Source organism: Taeniopygia guttata, chromosome 4, assembly GCF_048771995.1.
Source record: "Taeniopygia guttata chromosome 4, bTaeGut7.mat, whole genome shotgun sequence".
Lineage (NCBI taxonomy): Eukaryota > Metazoa > Chordata > Aves > Passeriformes > Estrildidae > Taeniopygia > Taeniopygia guttata.
In genome coordinates this window covers 29,704,302-29,725,782 of record NC_133028.1, presented here as the reverse complement: position 1 = coordinate 29,725,782, position 21,481 = coordinate 29,704,302, and positions in this window count along the sequence as shown.

The following is a 21,481-nucleotide window of genomic DNA, read 5'->3' as shown; positions in this document are numbered from 1 at the left end:
GTGGCTGCTATCCCCCAATTAGTTTTTCTCACATAATCCCAATCCCAGAACAGCCAATGCCTAAAAGACCAGAAAAAAAAAAAAAGAAAAAAAAAAAAAAAGAAAGAAAAAGAAAAAAGAAAAAAGCGAGTAAAAACTGAAGTTCAGCTAACAAAAAACCCTATAAAATATTCAGCAGAATTTCTGAGGTAGGAAATACAGCAGAACACAGTTAAGACAGTGTGGTGCAGATGAAAGATATTCAGGGCTTAGATGCACACAGTAACTCATCTGATAGAAGAACAGTATTTCCAAGGCTCCCGTATGTCACATACATCATCTAACAATATTCCCCTTCACACTTGTTCAAACATTATTCAGAGTCTGACAGCCTTTCAGGCCATTCTCTCCTGATTTCACTCATTCCTCACATTGTCATGCTGCTGCTGCTGCTTTTCACACAGCAAGCCGACAATACCGAAAATACAGCAAGCCAATGATCCAGTGTTTCCTCTCATGTTAAGGTTAATGCACAAGCAATATAGTTTAAAACATTCGTGTAAGCCCATGGCACTCTCATAACAACTCATCTGGATCCTTTGCTGTAAAACATTTCACACTGTGATTTGAATAATGAAACCAAACACATCTGTAAAATATTTTGTAAGTACTTCTGTTAAGTTGGATGCTGTAAACATTTTACGAGATACAGTGGCATTGTCTCTTTTTGCTGATAGTTGAAAAAAAATACTTGCTTATTAATATAGAAATTTAAATATGCAAATAAGAGAGACATATAAATATTGTCAAATAACACAAGAATGAAAATGAAATACACACCTTTCAGTCAGCAGTTATATATACACCAGTTATACTCACATCCTGTCTGTAAAATGATGAATGATAAACAACCTAACAACAAATACACCATAAACACAATTGTCTAAAAAATATCACTGTCCATGAAATATGTAACAGCAGTTAGTAAACTGGATCCACATTCAGGAGGAGTTGGCTCACCTGAACATGATTTTTCCTCAGAGCTTTTTAAATAGTCATGCAATATTTTATTTTTCACATGATTATCCTAGGTGGTGAGATATAGGTGAGGTTTCCAATTAAACACTTAAGGTGGAGGTACGTCAGCAAAAGTGTCTATGAAAGTAATAGGTACCTTCAGAAAGACAAACAAGAAACATACTATACTATGCTTTCATCTGGTTCCTATCTAGAAAACTGTCTAGTTCCCTATCATTCAACCCACATAATATATGTCTAGTTAAAAGAGTAGAGAGGATGCTAACAAATTAGCACAGTGCTAATCTACATTATTTTATCCTCAGCATAAAGTAGCTGAAAAATCCATCTCTAGAAACTCAGTTGTCATAAAGGTAAAATTCCTTTAAGTGTTGTGGCAGAGATGATTTCCTCTTGTGGGGTTGTATATCCATTGTACCTTAAACTCTTCTCTTACCTCCAAGTTCTGCTTATAAATCATGTCTGAAGAGACAACACAGTACTTCAGAAGGGGTCAGCCCCGTTCTCTATCTGTCTAGGAATCCATCAGCTTTGGAGATGTTGGTTGTATAATTAACATAAAGTAGCTAATTAATCACTGGCATGTCTGTATCAGTGAAACATTTTCAGTTTGTTTTTTGTTTATAAAGTTTGCCATTTTTTTGTATCATCCCCCTAAAAAAGGAATTGCTATCATTCACACTTCAAAAAATATAAGAGGAAACAGAAAACTCCACTTGGAAAAAAGCACTGAGGACAAAAACAAACAATGAATGGGTAAGAGGAAACAAAGAATCAATCAGAGTGCCAAAATCCTGTCAGGATGTTAATATCCCAAACAACTGAGCCTAATACTCTACTCCCAACTTTAACTCTCTGATACAACAAAAATATATTTCATGGAAATGGTGTGTAAAAGAGGAGATTTATAATGTATGAGACAAAAGAAAATTATCTCTATTCCCTAAGGAAATAGCTTTTCTCTCAGATGTAGGTCATGCCAGCATTCATATTTTCAGTATTCTTTATACACCCATTCAAGCACTATAGATTGATGCTTGAATATAGACGATAGATTTAATTTTATGTCAAAATGGTACACTGGGATTTTTTAATTGCAATTAATATCCCTTGAAAGGACCTTTGTGGAATAAACTCAAATATCACCAAAAGCAATTAAAATCTATTGGAGATGTAAAATGAAATGTTAGGCTAGCTAAAGAGAAAAGTGGTGCAACATACTTTTCTAGTATATGAGAAGCAGGACAGAAAATTAACAGAAAGTATACCAGCAAGGCATGGACTTCAGAGACTATGAAAACAACAAAGTGTTCACTTGTGAGAGTGTGAATACTTATGAAGTAACCAGGGGCAAATCCCAAGTTTCTATTTTAGTTTCTTTTAGGATAATTTTTAAAAATTTAATATGAATAGAGTGAAATTAAAGGGCAGAAAAAGAATAATCAGATTTCAATTAAATGAATCGTTACTCCAATTTGAAACATCTTGGGGAAGCATACTTTGATACCTGTGATACACAAATCTGTAACATTTTTTTCAGTGCTTTAAACTCCACTGGCTAATATTTTGCATTCCACTTTAGTCTAAATAACATGAACTGTTATAGAAAACACGTAATAAGGAAAGATGTGATTGGTTTAGTCACACATGTTCATGCCGCCTAACTTAACTGTCAAACTCGGAAAAAAAGACTTAACCTGAAATGTAAACTATTACAACTATATAATCAGCACTGATTTTAAAAATCCAACTTCAAAATAGATATGAATGATAGGTGGTGTTCTAAGGACTGTTTAAATTGTAGTTGGTGATTTCCCATCCTTTTTCATAATATATTGTCCAACAATATTTCTTCTGCATTTTTCATTACAGTTACTTTCTAGAATTACCACATTTCACTGACAAGTGTAGGTCCCAACTTCCTAAAGCTTCAGATACCCAGAGCACTTTTTCTGTAGGCTTTAGCAGGATTCAAGTCCCTAAACCTCAGTGTAGGTTGAGAATTTCAGAGAGCTCTATCTAGCATTGTATGTTTATATACAATGCACATTCTACCTAACAAATAAGCAGCAAGATCTAAGGAAGAGATTATGCACATAAGTGCTTCACTTTGACATTTTGTAACTCTTCAAATACGGACTTCACTGTAGTAATACAATTAATTTAATGTAGTTATTCTCTAATACAAAAAAATATCCTTGATATTTTTAACAATATAAATTTCTGCTCTGTAGTAGGCATGAGATTGAATTTCTGATTAAAAGTGCAAAATCTATCCAAACCTACATTACCAAGTGCCATAGAAAGAATCCACAAAGATAATAAAACACCAGTTCTTTATTGTATCACTTCATTAGGATACTCTTGAACAGTAACATTTGCTAAATGCCACTCTTGGGCCACTCTCTGGTGAAGACAGGTTTCATAACATCACTTGGTTATTATCAATGCTCTTTCACCCTAAGTCTCATTTTTAAAAGTACTTTGATGCCTCTTGCTCATTTTCATATTACAGTTGACTACAATATATTTCTACAATCTGTAAGATTACCAGTAAGTGAGATATTTTCCACAGAAAACGATATTTTTTTCCCCATGAAGAAAAGTCATGTACAGCTACTCTTGATAAAGTACTGAATGTATTTTGCATCACATTTAGTAGATTGATGAATTAACTGTAAATCTTTTGCCTCTCTCTCCTCTAATGTCAGTATTGTATGACACTGTTTATTTTAGACTGGTAAAGCCCATACTGTCCATCCTTTCTTTACAAATGCATGGGACTTAATGCAGAAAAAAAAGTGATATTCACATGAGGAAGGCTCAGACAGCACTATATATAAGCAAGCATTATAGACAGCATTATATATAAGCAAGCAAATTACAGCAAAGTACAAAAAACACACAGCAGGCAATATCACAAATAATAGAAGTGCTAAACACCTTTCATTTTTAATCTAAGTACAACACTTCCACCTACTACATTTCATTCTGACAGTGCGATAGTACAAAGGGATAGTTCTGTGGCTGAAGAATTGAATTAAAGCAGGAAATAAAGTTGGTTTTGTGCTCAGCTTTATAATTTTCTGTGTGCTAAAACTATGCTGCATTTGCATATGACTTCAAAGCTAATTAGGTCTGCTCAGAATCTCTAAAAATTCATCTGATTGAGGCACTTAGATAGAGGTCTAGAATAAATGCTGTACCCCAAAACCTGCTTTGAGAGTTCCATTTTCATGTGTGCTTTCCACTGAAATGTCCTACATAGGTTATATAATTTGGGTTTTGATATCATATGCAAATTCTGTAGGCAGAAGGCTTAAAGAATATCCACAGACATCTTTGTTGCAGTGCTCTGGAATGTAAGGATAAAAAAAAAAACCTCTCCTGGAAGTATGGTTTAAATCCATACAAAGCAAAGGGCATTCATCTCACTGTCAGTGCCTTTTTTGTTCTGAGTTTCCCCTAAAAGATGCACTTCCACCATTCACTGAAAATGAAATAAACACTAACATACCAAAGAATAATAAAGCAAGTTTTAAAAATTATTTGCATCACTATCATATATCAACCAACTAGATACGATATGTTAATTCAAAGATAAAAGTGTGAATGAATGTACAAATGGGTACACAGTTTTTTAGCAAACCTTTTATTCCTTTAATTAATATTGTCACTAAATTTTCAAATCTGAATCAGATATTCAATCCCAGATCCAATAATGACATTAAAAGCACCCATTAAAATCTGAAATAATATAAGCCTATCGCAGGATTATTTTTTAAAAAACAATTTTTCTGACTGTTCTCCTTATGTTAAATCTAACTGTATGACCAGAATGAGCATTGATTTGCACTTCTCAGTTCAAAAGAATTCTTTTGATAGTCTCATATTTATATTGGTGTAGCTGAGACTTGAATCTGTCCCTCTGTTTACATGTTGAAAAACAGCTATTGGAGCAAGTGATCAGAAAACATAATTATATATTCCTGAAAAACAGCCAGCTGTCAGCGTTCTTGTGACCAATGCAAGAATCTGCAGCCAGGGTGTCACAAGACACAGTGCCAGCAATATAGAAAAACTGATTAACAACACTATAGTCAATGTCACATATTTGGAGAGAGCAAAAAATAGAAGAGTATGTATTTCAGCAAGGATTCAGGCATAAAGAGCTGGCACACCTCCAGTCTGAGTGAGTATCACAATGAAACTTTCATTTCTGTGAAAGCAACAGATTTTTAATTATTTTTAACACTAACAAAGAAGAATAAAAGATTTGTCCAAAATATTTAAATAAGAGCATGTATAAGACAAAGCACACAAATCCCCTAGGCCTCCACCTGTTAAAAATGGTTCTTCTTGTCAATCCAGGAAATCAAGCAAATACAGGATACAAGCACAAGAGGTTTACGCCGCCAGAGCGCAGCAGCAAGCACAGTAGTACAAGGAGGCTTTTATGCCATCCTAGAAGGAAACCTAGTTTAACATGTAATTTTTAGATCCATACATACTTCTCAAAGCCTGTATCAGGACATCAGGAGACACTGAATTGATAGGGCTTCATGAAGAATGGTATAGCTTCTCTGGCAAGCAAGCCATCTGCATTAGCTATTCTTCCCTTGTGTAAGCATGTTAGCATATCAACGTCAGCTAAAGATGCAGTTGAGACAGAAGAGATATAAAGTGTGGTAGAGAAAACTTGCTAGTTTGCCTCATTTAAGACTTGTCCCATGGCACAAAAAAATGTCCAGACTCTTGACTCTATAAAAATTATATGCTATATAGGAATCAAAACAAAATTGAATCTCCTTATCCAAAATACTCATTCTTCCCTTACTATCCCTTTTTCCAATAAGAGAAACATTCTCTCCAATGAGAGAAACGTTAATGAAACCAAAATCTACATTAGACTTAACATCAAAGTCTACACATTTATTTTTGTTTTTACTGGTAACATAAGCAATAATTGTGTGTGATACAATCATATTCATTTATTCTTAAACACCACCTAGAACATCCCCAAATATTTCAGTGAGCATTGCACCATACACATTAGAAAACAGGACTCTTTAAAACACAAATGAACATACAAATAGTAGCAACTAATTTCAGGTAATTACCTAGGCTTCACTGAACTCAACACTTAAAAATCTATTGGGTGGAACAGATGGGAGAAAAGCAGAGACATCATTTTCATTGCTTTTGAAATGAATAGGTCAGAAGTTTTAGGAAGACAGAACATTCTAAACAGCACAATAAATTCTCTCCTTCAAAATTTCACAACCTCATGAGAAGTAAATTTGGGTTATATTGCTTGATGACTGGCATTATGGCTAATGAATCATGATGATACTTGCTGAAGACAAAGTGTACCCAATATTCTATTTGTGTGAGAGATAAACACTTGGGGACAGGGCATTCAAAAGAACTTCCTCTTGTACTGCTGAAGCATATTGACTTCAGGATTTCAATCTTGGCAACTATTTCCTACTTTGGGACCAAGAAGTGATCCTATCTAGCACTTAACTGCCTGTTGTTTAGTAATAAACACCTGTTCATGTTTATCATTACAACTTCATTGAGGTGCAACTAAATCCAGATTTTAGCAGGAGATGAGTGGCAAAGTTCAGACTCCCAAGATTCTTTTTTTCCTTCTCTCCTGGTAGAGGATATTGCATTTTCAGTTTTTCAGCTCATATGAATGTACACATGGAAAGCTCAAACCTGAATAATGACTAAATTGCATTAGGTTGAAAATTCAAGAAATCGATGTTACATGACTTTCAAGAAGTTGATATTAGTGCACTAAATTTCTGAATCTGCTTTATTTGTTTTACCACAGCTTTTGCTAACAAGGCCTATTGTTAAATTTTTAATGTAGTTGATGGTGAAGGAAAAGGTACACAAAATTTTGAGTAATCTGACACAATGGTATTTTTCTTTCTTAACAATGAAGCGCTGTTCTCTTTCTTCTATGGCCTGTAAATCCAGTACTGATACTAAACACTGCAATGTCTCATAAAGTCCATTACATAATATCCCTAAGGCATCCAGATAGTCACAATTTTGTTTAAATAGACATTTGAATAAAATTTAATTTTAAAATGTGGCTTGGCTCCTTCCATTTTTTCTCCTTTACGATGGCTAAAAGGAGTTAAAAATTAACTAGTTAACAAAATTTGATTTCGGTAATTACAGGTAGCAATTTTGCTCTATTGATTTTCTAAATACAAAGGTGAAACAAATTGAGTTAAACAATTCTAGTTAAATAATTCTAGTTAAACAATTCTTTTATAACATGTATGTCTTCCATATTGTTCCAACCAATGCTTTAAAATTCTGTCACACTGTAAAACAGAGACAACCTTAACTCATTGAAAGAGACTTAGTTTCAGTGTAGTGCTTGGTATGGTAATTTAGTAATGCTATTCTCATTCCGCTTAAACCTGTAATGCAGTACATATTAAAGAAAGAAGAGAAAAAGTACACTGCCAAAAGCCTTTGCTATATTGGGAGTGTATTTTAGAAACAAAAGGAAAATAGTTTATTGGTAATGGATACCCCTCAAATTATTCTATCAATAAATCTACATTCTCTGTTTCTTTGAGGCTGAGAGATTACACTGGAACTTGAAAGACTGAATGAGACCTTGTGCTTAGCATGCCTGGAAAGCACAGGTTCACTGCTCACAGCACTGCTTTGCAAAGCCTGCTCTTGCTGCAGGACCCAGAGAGAGCAGAATGAGCAGAAATACAAACAGAAGAAGGAGAGAAGCAGAAGAGGAATTTCCATGACAGCGTGAAAAGGCAGAGACAACAGGATCAGTTTTAGAGATATGGACAAAGGTTGAATCATTAACATACCGCCATTTTCCTGGGACCTAGAACATAATGCAAGCTTCATCACAAGTTTTCATCACTCTCAGAGCAAATATTCCTGAAATCACAAGGAAAGACTGTGTCTGTTATTCTTACTTTCAAGAGCCTGATCCAGAAAGAATAATTATATTGCTAGTCCATGAAGGTGCCGAATCCACTTCTCTCATCCTGATGTGCTACTTGGTTCCGCACACCAGTGTCACGGGGTTCTCATAGCTTGGTTTTAGATCACAGAGACAAGGACAGAGCTCTCAGAAGCTGACATGCAACAATAAAGATTGCCAAGGCAATCTAAGTTCAGTCTCAAGCCAATACCTCTTATAAATGGTATTTAATTACAACAACACAAACTATTTTCATTGCACCTTTATCTCAAGTAGAGATTTCTTCACTATATGTATAATGATGTATCCTACTACCTCTAAAAATACAATCTCACATGCTTGCATTTCTCTTGAATAGACAGAACATTGTTTTCTATGTACTGTCATTCACACAAGTTGCTAGTCTCTTCTGTCTAATAAAGAAAAAAGTGGTGAAATAGCAAAGGTAATACTAATACTACAATAAAACTGCGTCCTAATGCCCAATTCTTGTTCAAGTGGCTTTAAAAGAAGAATACACTTGCTATTATTTCCAGGCCTCACAGTGGCAGAGAGGTCTTATTTTATTTCCCCTCTCCTTGCATCAATAGTGGAGATATTTTAAGAGATTTATTGCATAATTGCTGTGCTTTTGGCATATTTCTCCTATGTACTTCAAATTCTACTGAGCATTTCCAGTATAATACCACAACACTAAATTTAATTATGCTGGAAAATATTTTTTTTCCTTTTTATTTAAATCCATTAGGGTGTTTATAATAGGATATTGTATTGGATTCTATTTATTTTTAAACTGCAAACATGAAATAGGTAGGAATGTCACAGAATAAATGTATCTGTATAAACCTCTACAAATTGGAACAATTACTGAAATAGCATCTGTTTTACTAGAGTCAGTGCCAATTGATGTTTCTCTTGTTTCACACTGGAAATTACCTAATGCAGACAATTAAGACCAACCATAGTACCACTGTACTCTTTCTGCTAAAATATTATCTCAGCAACTCATTCTATATATATATTAATAACTATATTAATAGAAACATTTTGAAAATAAGGCAAAATAAAAGCCTTGCAAAGTGCTGTTATATAATTTGAATAGCACAGAAAACACCTAAAAATGCAACCTGACTAGATCTAGTCTGGTAATCATAGTGAGATGTGTAACAGCAGCCCTTAAATTTCTCTGTTGCATCTGTTGTATAAATAATTGTTTTCAAATCAGTGTACATCTACAGACTGCTCGATGTGGCAATAACTATTACAGATTTGCCTACATTTCAGGACACAAATGTACCATCCCCTGAGCATTCTAGATAACAAGTCACAAATGTACTTTTCACAAGTGCTCTAAGATGATAAAATTCAGACTTGACTTTAGGTTATTAATTGCACAAAAGATGTACTGAGACATAACAAAGATAATATTTTGGAGGATTACTGCTCGTTTAGTCAGGTTTCCAAGAGCTGGTCTTCAGGCAATTAAGGCTAAGACTGTTTATATGACAATTGCACATCATACACTTACAGAGCCTGTTTATTCTCAGCTTAAAGAAAATGTGACTCAGCTATCAGTTCAATATGTGAGCAGTTATAAAAGTAAAACCATGCTTTTCTTTACCCCCCTGAAAGGCCTCGGGGAGATCATTATTGTATCTATAACCCTTCTTCATTCCACTCTTCATTAGCATTGATCCAACTCTAGAACTAGAGCTGCAAGCTGAGCTGTCACTCAAATCACACAGGCTATAACCAGGTCACCTTGTCTACACTGGGAAGGCAGCATGTTCATCCTCTAGAGATGAACTCATTCATTAACTTTGCCAGTTAATGAATGGATTAACACTGGCAGCAAAAAATGAAGGCATGTTTTTTCCTAATTGGTTATTGTTCGGAAAAAAAATGCAATCTTAAACATACAGTGACAGTCCAAAACCATTTGCTCTCCCTGAGCATAGAAGGAAGAGTAGTACTAATATGGATTGCTTCTCAATATCAGTATCAAGAGGCAACAGAATAATTACATGGAGTAAAAAAAGACAGCTGATCTACCATAATACAAGATTAAAGCAAAAATGGTAAGATGGATGTAGCACCAAAGAAAGTCTTTCTTCACAGACTTCACAAAGAAACAATTGTCAGTTATGTAAAATTATACCCAACTACTAGTACTGTCTAAAGGCATCAAAGACAACTATTATGTTGATTTTGTATATGTCAAAATTTCTTCACATGTTGGTTAGGAAAGCTGCATGACCTTGACACTAGAACAGCAAAAGACATTGTGAAATCTTCAGACTCACACTGAAAAGCCTGCCTTAGAGAAATGTCACTCACAGAACCTGCACTGCTCTTATGAAGACTGATGAATTTCAGCTATTAAGGTCCTGTTTGAAACAAAGCAGTCCTGAAATAGTGATTAAATATGGAAGTCTTTCTCCTTAGCTACTCTTGTTAGTACTGTAGAAAAAAGTTGTAAAAGCAATCCTTTATCTTGATTTTTCTTGCTTCTGAAAATTAATATTAAAATAAAATTATCAAGAAAAAGGGCATTGTAGCTCTAGAAGGCTTACTGCAAAAAGATCTCGAAGCAATTTATAGACATGGATTAAGTTAGCCTGGAATAAACTGCAAATATATTTCTGACTTATATGAGGGAAAACTGGAGAATCAGAAAAATCAGCTGGAAGGAATTACAAAGGTATTATGAAAGACCACAGCATTGCCACCCAAATTTTCCAAGCTCCTATCCCTAACACAGCTAAAAGGACATCCTTTATTCTGTTAAGTAGCTAAATCATGCCCATTCAGCAGTATGCAAGAAAATAAAAACATATGTGCCATAGGTGTGGAATCAGCACACGAAAATTAGAAGATTTCTAGTACCCGTAGGAATGCTCTCCTTCGCTGCAAAGACCCTTCACCCTTCTTCAAAAAGCCCAGTGAGTGCTCAGGAAGCCACAGAATAAACTCTACTACAAATTCTCTATAGAGGGAGGGCTGCTTTCAGAGCTCAGAATGATACAAAAATATTGATCTCTCAACATCTTAATTCATAATGTAGTTTTAAAATGTAACTCATAATTTATGTATATAGCACAGGCTTGCTATAATGGCACCCTGTGTTTATTGGTAACTGAAACTATCATAACCAGGGTACAGAACTGTCAGGAGATATTTCTATCAGGTAAACATCACTAGATAGTTTATTCCAGCCTAGTACCATGAACCTGCAGTCATTCTTACTGGGCAGGGCTGACAGAAACTTGAGCTAAGCTACTGTTATATTACAGTAAAAAATGTTATTGCCTCTCCTTCCAAGAGTTATGGAAAACAAATTGGAGGAATGTTTGGGCAGCATAGTTGACACGTGCCCTAAGGTTTTTAAGAAATAGCAAGTCGCAAGACTGATTCCAATAGCACTCTAATCTCTCACCTATGATATTCAGATGTCATATTCACATCTCTCAAACTGAATAACTCTATTACTAATGACTGAAAATGTCATATTTATTTTATCAAGTGTTAGGTTTTGCCCCATTCTCACAATTTGCTACTTATTGATTAATCAATCTATTGGGACAAATTCTAATTAAAATTAAAGAGGATATATTGACTGAGTTGGGAGTCTGGCTAAAGCCAGTAAAGGCCAGATTTCCAGATTCTGGGGAAAATTACTGAATTACTTGTAATCAACTTGGTAGTTGTGCTGCTAAAATGTAAGACATATTTTTGATTCTTTAGGAAAAGGGACCACAAACTACAGCTTTTAATTTAAAGCTAGCAATTTCTTCAGAATTCTTATCTCATGTACAATACTGTTACGGGCTGGCTAAGTATACTTCCACAATTTAGACCACAACACTCAATCCCAGAGTCAGCTTGGTCTTTCTTCTGTAAAGAAGCCCAAAAAAGGAAGTTCAAAGGAGACAGGTGTAACAGCGGGATGTGCTACACTCACAGTATTTCTCATACCCTGAAGAGGAATCTAAAGCATTAAGCCTTGTGTTTGAGCTTTGATATAAATTGTGATGAAATTATAATTTTAAAATTATCCTGGTCTGAACAAATGATGTTCAGATGTCAAGGCAGCCAGATCTGTCTCAATGTTAAAGATTTGTGGTATAACAGAATAGCTTGGAAATTACTTCAGATTATTTAGGGAGAAGTTGGAAGGAGAACTGGTAGTTGAGCACTATCACTGAAAGAATTAGTGAGCATTTCCAAAGACAGGTGCAAACAGTTACTCTCACTCCCCTTGGATGGAGGTTCTCTTCATCCGAGCACTGAGTTGATTCAGTTCAAAAGCTACTTATTGATGTTAACAAGATATTTGGCCCAAACTAGCATATCCTACGCACAACAAGGCCCACTGCCACATTAAAATGACTCACAGCAGATGAGCACAATAAACTCACTCCCACCTGCTGGTTCCACAGAGTTACAGTGGCAAAAACACACTCAAGAGGCAGACAGTGGAAGATAACAGAAGATAATTAACCTTTTTTAATAATCATTGAATTAAAAGTCTCCAATAAATTGCAGCAAAAAAGATAAAACATAGTTAAATCAACACAGTTTCAGAAACTCTTTTGCAAAAGAGCAAAAAAAAAGTTGGCAGAATGGTAATTATCTACATTATTATAATTAAAGGGAGAGATAGTCTACAACTTCATGCTACAGAAAAGAAAACTTGAGCAAATAAAGCAGAGCTGAGTCATAAGTGGGTTACTGACAAATTAAAGCTGCTGAAATACACTTACTGAAAAACAGGGAAGGGATTAAAAAAGAAACTCCTGTGGAAAATCTGCTATCTTATTCCTGAGAAGCAGAACGAATTTTAAATAAGGACTTTCAAATAAGAAGTAAATTGGCAACTTCCTGAGAAAGAACTGGATAAGCTCTAAGCAGCTTGGTTTATCAAATGGAAATTTGCTTTCAAAAGGGGTATGCCGAGACAAAAATAAAGAAAACAGGGAAGTTTGCCCAGGAGTGAGCCTTCAGGTTATTTGTAGGGAAAATACTGATCAAAGCCTGCCAAAACTGGAGAGTATTTAAGGCCTTGTTAACAAAACTGACAAAAATCAAACTTCATTTTCAGCTATTAATAGCAACACAAGAGCTACAACAATCAATATTTAATCTGAAAGAAGAATAACTGTTTGAAGGGAGCTGATTTTAACTTGATATTTCATCTTGTTCTTGTCAATTTAAAAAAATAAAAAAAAAAAGAAGCCTACATTGATTCCTGACATGATTACAAAATGTCAACATACAGTGATAGAGACCTACTCAGAAGGAGCTTGGGCTTCAAATGCAATCTGATTTGAGCAGTTACCCACCACTGTGAGTGTAAAGATGAAGGAAAAAATCTCATCTGGGGAAGGGAGTAGTACATACTGTGGCAACTAACACACAGTTTGATGCAATTACTGCATGAGACACAGGCCAGTAAAATTATCTGCAGGGGTGTTGTGGGAAATCACAAGATAGCACAGAGAAAACTACATGTAATACTTCTAATTTAGCAGGTCTGCCCTCCTTACTCTATCAAGGGTCCATGCAACAGCTAAGGTATAGTTCAGTGCTACCTGAAAAGTGATCTACTGCATAGTACATATTTCTACAGTTCCTAACTTACAGAGCACTGGCCTCCAACCGTCTTGGAGACAATGTCACAGAAATAACAAATAATTTACATTCTCAGAAAAATTCAAAGAGTTACTACAAACAGGAGAGTTTTTTTTAAGCTATTATTGAAGTCACATCATTTTCCTCTATTTCAATTAAGCTTAGCTGATGACATTTTTACTATTCCTGTGGTATTGCATGGAAAATTGAGAATACTTGACCAATACCTGCACTTTTCTTCAGGATTAAGCCTGTACAGAACTATTTTTTCTACTCTCTCTGCTACAATATCTAGCCTCTGTTTTGTCATTAAACTCTGTGAATGTTTTCTTGACAGCCTCTGCAGTCACTCTGCACATTTCCGGCTGGAGCTCTTCCACTTTATACAATGTAATTCAATGCTCTTTTGACCAAAATGATGGAGATTGACTATAATGACATAAGAAACAAGAGTAGTAACTTCAAGACATATATAATTTATATGTAGTGGAGCAGTTCCAACCAGACAGTTAGAAAGAATCTACCTAGAATAAAAAACCAAGATCCTGCTTATTGGACATTTGCTTGAGTTGTTGGAAATTGATGTTACAGTAAATCTAAGGTGACTTTATCCACTCTGAGCTGTTTAATCTACCTCTGGCCATCTATATTTTGCCTTGATGTCTGTATCAAATATGCACGACACATATTACTCTTCAAAAAGAACCTAAAAATGCAAACGTTTTTTCAGATTCCAAATTAAGGAAGCCCATTCAAATATATAAATCCACACACTTCCTTTTAGCAATGTACAGAGAGGTTCCCTGGAGAATTTGCACAGGAGGTAAATTACCTTTGTATGCACAACATCTGCTTATGTTAATCTTTTGAAGAACAGGTAGGGACTTCAGGAAAAGCACTGCAGCAGTTTTAGCTACAGTTTTTTAACTGATTTCTTGAAAAGACAGGTCATCTATTTGTGAATGATATCACTGGCTGAATTTGGATGACAAATGCAGACAATTTGCCATACTTGGAGAGAAATTGGCAAATGATGAGAAAAAAAAACCTCAGATGGTAAAATTAGCTAAGTTAGTCTTCCATCATATGACAATTCTCAGATTTTGTGCAATAGCAAAGTTGATTCACACAAGTTTCTGAGGAAGAGAAGGAAAAATAATCTGGACTGAAGCTCTCTAGTCACTTGGACTGAACAACACCAGAGAGCTTCAAATCAGCAACTAGAGCCTCCACAACTGAGCCCTCAGTTTTAGCCTATCCTAATTGTTTTGGATACTTTGCTACATGTAGCTCTTCCAGGACCAGAGCCAACCCTAGAAGAGAGACGCTGGCTTGAAGCAACATAACTAACTAGAGCAGAGAAGAATTGTCACCATCATCTGGCAAAAGCTTCTGAAGCTTCTAGCTTTGAAAAGGCTGTGACTGCCAAATTTAATGGCTTCATTTAGCTTCACACAATGTTTCCTGGTTTACAACAACAACCATTTAACTTATTTCTTCATCTCAACAAGACTAAATGCCTCATTAGCAGCTTAAAGAAAAGGCTGAACCTAATTTTATAGTTACTCTCATCCAAATACATTTTTTGCAGGAGCATTCTGGTACATAAATACATACACATTCACAAAAGGAAACCAAACCAAAGAAACCCAACCAATGATGCTCTAAATAAAAAAAAAGCCCGCACACAAGTATCTTGTATCTTGTGTTAGTGTTACACCAGACACTTCTGCAATAAAATATTCCTTTTGAGATTTAGTCAGTAAAGTGAATTACATGGAAGATTTTTGGCCACAGAATGATCTCATTATTCATAAAATTATTGACTACTCTTTGACAAATAATCTAACAAAACAACAGGAGACTGTTCTAAGAAATTAATATTCACATTTGCAGACATGTATAGTATGAAAACAACCTGTCAACTAAGCTGGTACTAATTTCAGTAAATATGAGGCATACATTATGGACAGCTAAGACTTGAAGAAACTGGAGGAGTAACCAGTATTTTTTTATTTTAAAAATAAATTTTAATTCTCATTAAAATTTTGCTATACTAACCTCAATTAAAAGAAAACCTATTAACACTACATTTTCAGGAGTAAAGAGAAACTTCAGTGATTTTGGTATAACAGTGTTCTAACATCCAGGGGAGACTCCATGAGTCTTCTCACCAATTAAATACTCACCTCGCTTTGGAAAAACAGAAACCAAATCCAGGAATATCAATCAAATAATCACACAATGCATAACTAAACTGTGAAACTAACTGGCACAGAATATTACAGAGAAAATTAAATAAAAGGTTTCAAAAGCAAATTAAAAAAACTCATAAAAGAAAAATACATTAAGTGTCATTAATGACTGTACCTTTCTGGTATGTTAGACAACAGAAAGGTAAGTTAGCTTTCACTTTAGAAAAGGACTTCCTGTCATCACAACATAGTGTGGTTAACCACAGTACTGAGTGGTTAAAATTGCTCACCTCATGGTGTTTCAGTCTAACATGATTGCTGGTTCATTGACTCATTTATTTAATTTTAATTGCAAATCTGATTAATACTTAAATACTTATATTTCTTTCAAGTTTAATGAAAATCAAATTGACTTTAATATAATTTTAACTTGCTTGTTACAAGTCACAGAAAGAATAGAGGTGATTTTTTCCCTCATTTTCTACCTGACAGCAATTTGTACCTGAACTATGAATATAAATAAAATTACTGAATTTATCTAGATGCCACATAGTTTTTAAGAAATTAATTTGTTTTTCCTTTACACTCCTGAAAATGTCAATACATCTCATGACTTTTAAAGGTCAGGTTATCAAACTACATGGAGATACTAGAGTTTTGATTTGGTGATACCAAAGGCATTCTCTGTGTGTCCTAAAGGATGAGATAATGGACAAGATACAAAATATCCCCTATCAGTTCTTTCTATAACTATTTAATTTAGCAACATATGTCCCCATTGCATTTACTGCCAGAGATTATGCTTTTAAAAACAAGCAGGATTCCCCATATTAATTGTTTATAGGTATTTATCCTGCCACAGTGAAAAATACACCATTCTATTAATGGTGAATATAAAGTATTCACTTACGTTCATCCCGCTATATTTTATTACATGAAAAAATATCATTCCCTGAAGCCAATAACTAAACTTCATTTCATGTCATTAGTTTTTACTTACAGCAGCTAAAGATCAATTAAGTCATTACATTTTTATTACATTAAATAAACGGGAGAGGTTGAATTAATATTTTTCATCTCTCTACTGTTACAATTTGTTTCTATTAATTATAAGTTAAGATGATTGCTACCTTTGAAGCATGTTTGTTAACATTAATATACAAATACTGTTTAATTGTTGTTTATGTTTGCTATAAATTAATTGCCATCAAAATTAACCTCCCTCACTGACATGTGATGAATTACAAGGAAGTTGATAGTCTTCTAAAGGCTTCAGTAAGTTTCCATTCAGTAAAATAACGGATTAAAGAGTAAAGCAAATCAAAGAATAGATATGGGTCAGCAACACATCCCAACACAGGCTAATAAAGTAAACTAATCTGATATTAATCAAATGTGTAACATAAAACACCAGTTCAAAGAAAACTGAGAAAAGCATCTGCTACTTAGGCTCTCCACCTATGCCAGGTATAATACTGAGCTCATAAAACCAATGCTGCAGGCTGCACAGGGACACAAAACCAGGGTACAGGGGTGGACGAGTATCTAGACAATAAGCTGGAGTCAGAAGAAAGATGTCAGAGATTCGTATGAGGAACACAAAGGCAGGGACTATACTGGAAATTAGGCTACACAGGAGGGCTGCAGCTGAACAGTGAGACTCTCAGGTGGTTGTGAGCTGGCAGTCCAGGTGGTGGTGACTGGCACAAGTCTTCTGCAACCAAAAGAACTGAACACAGCAGCAGGAGTAAGAGTCCTCTGTGCCCAGACTAAACTTGCAGACACATAGCATACATGCTGACCCATCCTCTTTTAGCGGTTGCACAAAAAGAAAGTTCAGACCATGACTTGCAATCTGGTGTTGGTAGCTCACACAGCTTCATCTCTCTGCAAGAGACTTCAGGAAATAAATTCTGCCCTCAGGTGCCCAACAGAACTCTTCAGATGTAGAAGAGAGCATATGTCGCCCTGATTCTTGAGTTTTCTAAAGCCTTCTGAGTTTACATTCTATTGGGAAACTTTCCCACACAGTTTCTGTAAATAACGTGTTGTTTTGCATTCCTCCATGGGGGTGGAGAGACTTGATGTACTAGTGCTTTGTCCAATGTCTTTGGAGAGGTGGCCCATTCACTCTCCAATCCACTGTCACCTTTGGAGAAGTATAAAAGTTGGAGTCAGAAAATAAACTTGCTCTTTTTTGCCTTGCAAGGTGGCAGGTGGCTCGCGTTGTGCTTTCTCGTGTCCTATAGCGACAAGCATAATTTATTCCAACCAATCTACCTCTACTGATTTCAACTGATTTACACCTGGGATTAATTGGGTATTGATGTTTGCATCCAATCATACAGGCCAGCAAAACCCCCAGCTATCGAAGGAACCAGAGACAATACAACCTAGCCAGTACATCTGAAGGGAAGTGTGATAAATGTACAATAGATCCTGAGCTCTGGGTGTCAGGGGGGCATGGGTAAGCCTGATGGAAGAGTCTTAGTAAGTTATATATATTCTAGCATTGTTGCTTCCCTGCTGAGTATGCAATCTTGAAGGATGCAAAGGATTTTAATGAACAGAGAGCAACCTAGAAGGAATGTAAAACAGCATTTAAAACTCAGAGCTAGAAATTAAACTCTTTCTGTTTTTGTGACAATAAATTGGCAATTTGTCAGCTGGAATGCAAGGGGATTTTCTTTCTGCCGAATTTAATGCAAAAGAAAGATTGTCATTACTCTCTAGGCAACAAAAACTGACCTTTGGACTGCTATATATTGAGCAAATATCTTAATCAAAAGTAAAGCTCATCAACTAATTACATTTTAGAAAGGCAGCATCTACAGCTACAATTCATAAATGTATGGTCATTTCAAACTGTGGTAGATTTACCTGTAACACTGAAGGACTTAAGCACTAGAAGACTACTGCATGCAAGATCAACAGAGGGCCTAAGTGATGGACATCTTTCCTTCCTAATTCCAAGAAATCATTCAGAATATTTCAAGAGGTATGAGTTGAACTGCTTTCTCTGTTTCACTTAAATAGAACTGGATTCCCCCTAAAAATTTCTCTGCAATTGTGTTTAACAAATAAGGCACTCATAACTATGATGTGTGTGATCCTTCATAGACAAGATAACTCTCAAGCTCTTGCCAATTTAACCTTTCACCTAGAAAAACTTATAAAGAGTTTGCATATCACATAATGCAGCTTATTCCAGATTTTTTTCCAAAACCCATATAAACTCCCATATGCCCAGGTGCAGTTCTGAGCACTGTTAGCTGGAAAAGTATTTTCACATCATTCTTACATGGTTATATGTTTGGAAAATACATTCAGTATTTCAAGCAACTTGAAATTTGATGTAGATTAACTCATTGTATATTCAGATTTCTCTCATACCTGCCCATGTAAAACAAGAAAATATGAATTATAAGACCCTTAAGCAACGTATGCAGAGGATCAATCCCGTTGTAGCCTAAGTGGGCACTGAATGTCATCACTGCTTCACACAAACACTGTGCCATTAAAATTGCAATTACTAGAATGTTGATAAAGTGAGCCATTAAATGAGAAATCTCATCATATTTGACAGTGCATTGTGAAGCATTCCCCATTAAGGGATGAGAATAAAATGTTTATGAGCTAATTTATTCCAAACATGTTTGTAACTGTCTATGGTTAGCACTGTTTTATCCAAGAAAAGGTTATACGGATTTGAGTGAAAAAGACAAAATTCCTCAAACTCTGAGCATTTATACCAAGCTTGATTTTTTTTTTCAAACCAAAACTATATCAGAAATATTACTAGCAATCAAATCACACAAATTCATTGCTCCCTGGTGCCTAAAACAAACCCATTGTTTCTCTGCTTGTATTGTTCAAATAACTGGTATGTGTGCATTATTTTATCTTTGTCCTTCCTACTGTCATATTTAATATACTGCCAAGAAAACTGTAGGGTTTTTTTCTTTCACACACCTACTTACAAAGAAGAAAAATAGGTGGGAAGAATAAAATAACATGGATGTGAAAAAAAAAGAAAAGCTTTTAATAATGAAAAGCTGAAAGGCATTATCTTCTGTATTTGACAAAAGCTGTCAGAAAATATTGAGCTCAGCAATATGAAGTAATAAAAAATAATTATTTTTAAAAATCAAAAATAGCTGACAAAACTTAAAGATATAATGCAAACTGCAGAATATGATTCTGAATAATAATGGTATAATATAGAACTGAATATCCTCTAAAAATACAGCCAAACCTTCTGAAAAAAATAAAATAAAAAGGCTAATAATCCAATTTAAGTGATAGTCTATTATGTTTGAAAAAGCAATCTTCACTCCCTCAAGGTAATTAAAATTTCATTCATCTCTCTCAGCTTGAGCAGTTGCCAGTATTTACAGCCAATACAAAGAAGACAGAGCAAACTTTAAACCATAAAGGGTATTGAACTAAAGCTATCTACCAGCATGAAAAAGAAATTAATTTGGTAGATTAACAAATTAATTATAACCCATCATAAGGACACTCAAGCTGATCCCACTGTCACACTAATACAGATGCAAAACCAGTGAAAGTGAGCTATGAAATAGGGACCCCTATAATCTAAAAGTAGAAGGATTTGGTCCCTGAAAAAGGGTTGCAAAAAGCAACATAAAATTAGAACCTAATCTTTCCATTTATTAAAGTAGGTCATACTGTCTCCTTTTGCATTTGCTCACCATATTGTGCAATTACAGCTGAGTAAGGAGAGCTAGTGATAAAGCTGGGACTACAACTTTTAGGAAAAAAAAAATGTGAGAGAGGGCATATTATTTTGATTCATTTGAGGAGTCCTTTTACTCTGAAATTAAAGTGATAACTACTGTACCTTCTGAGTTCTTCTGGTCTACCTATTTTAGAGTAGATGACAATAATTTTCCCAAATATGTAAAGATAGTAAAAAGTTTTCCAGTTGAAAATCTCTTTAGAGAATTACATAGCTTTTTCAAACTCACAAACCTGTATGGTTTTCTGATGCCTCATGCACCCCTCTACTGAGAGAACAACATGACATCAGGAATCCATGTCTTCCCAGCTGAGAACACTGACAGGCAGCCAGGCTTCTGGCTAGACCATGGCCCGGGAACACTGGGAGTCTCTGCTATGACTTCATCCCTTGCACGCAGCTCTAAAAGGTTTCAGGAGATGGAAGAGGAGATGGAGGAAGAGACGGAGGAAGAGACGGAGGAAGAGACGGAGGAAGAGACGGAGGAAGAGACGGAGGAAGAGACGAAAAAAGGAGAAGGAAAAGGAGACAGTACCGTTAGTTTTTTTAAGGAGGACTTCTAAATTCCTATTCCTAAGGAAATCTTAACAATACATTGTTCCTTCCACTTATCGAGGGTTTCTCTTTACCCCTCAGAACATATATGCCAGCTGTTGAAAATATAAAATTTCACTTGTTAAACTTAAGGCAAGAGTGGGCTCTCTTTATGTTAAAAACAGAAGTTCTGGCACTCTGACTTCATTCCACATGTTTATTTTCACAAGGCATTGTTACACTTAGGAAATCCACCCTTTTAAATTTCACAGCAGATTGCCCTTCCCTAGAAAAATTTTGTCACTATTAGATCAGACCAAAAGATACTGAAAATTAGAGGATTTATTCTGCTGTATTATT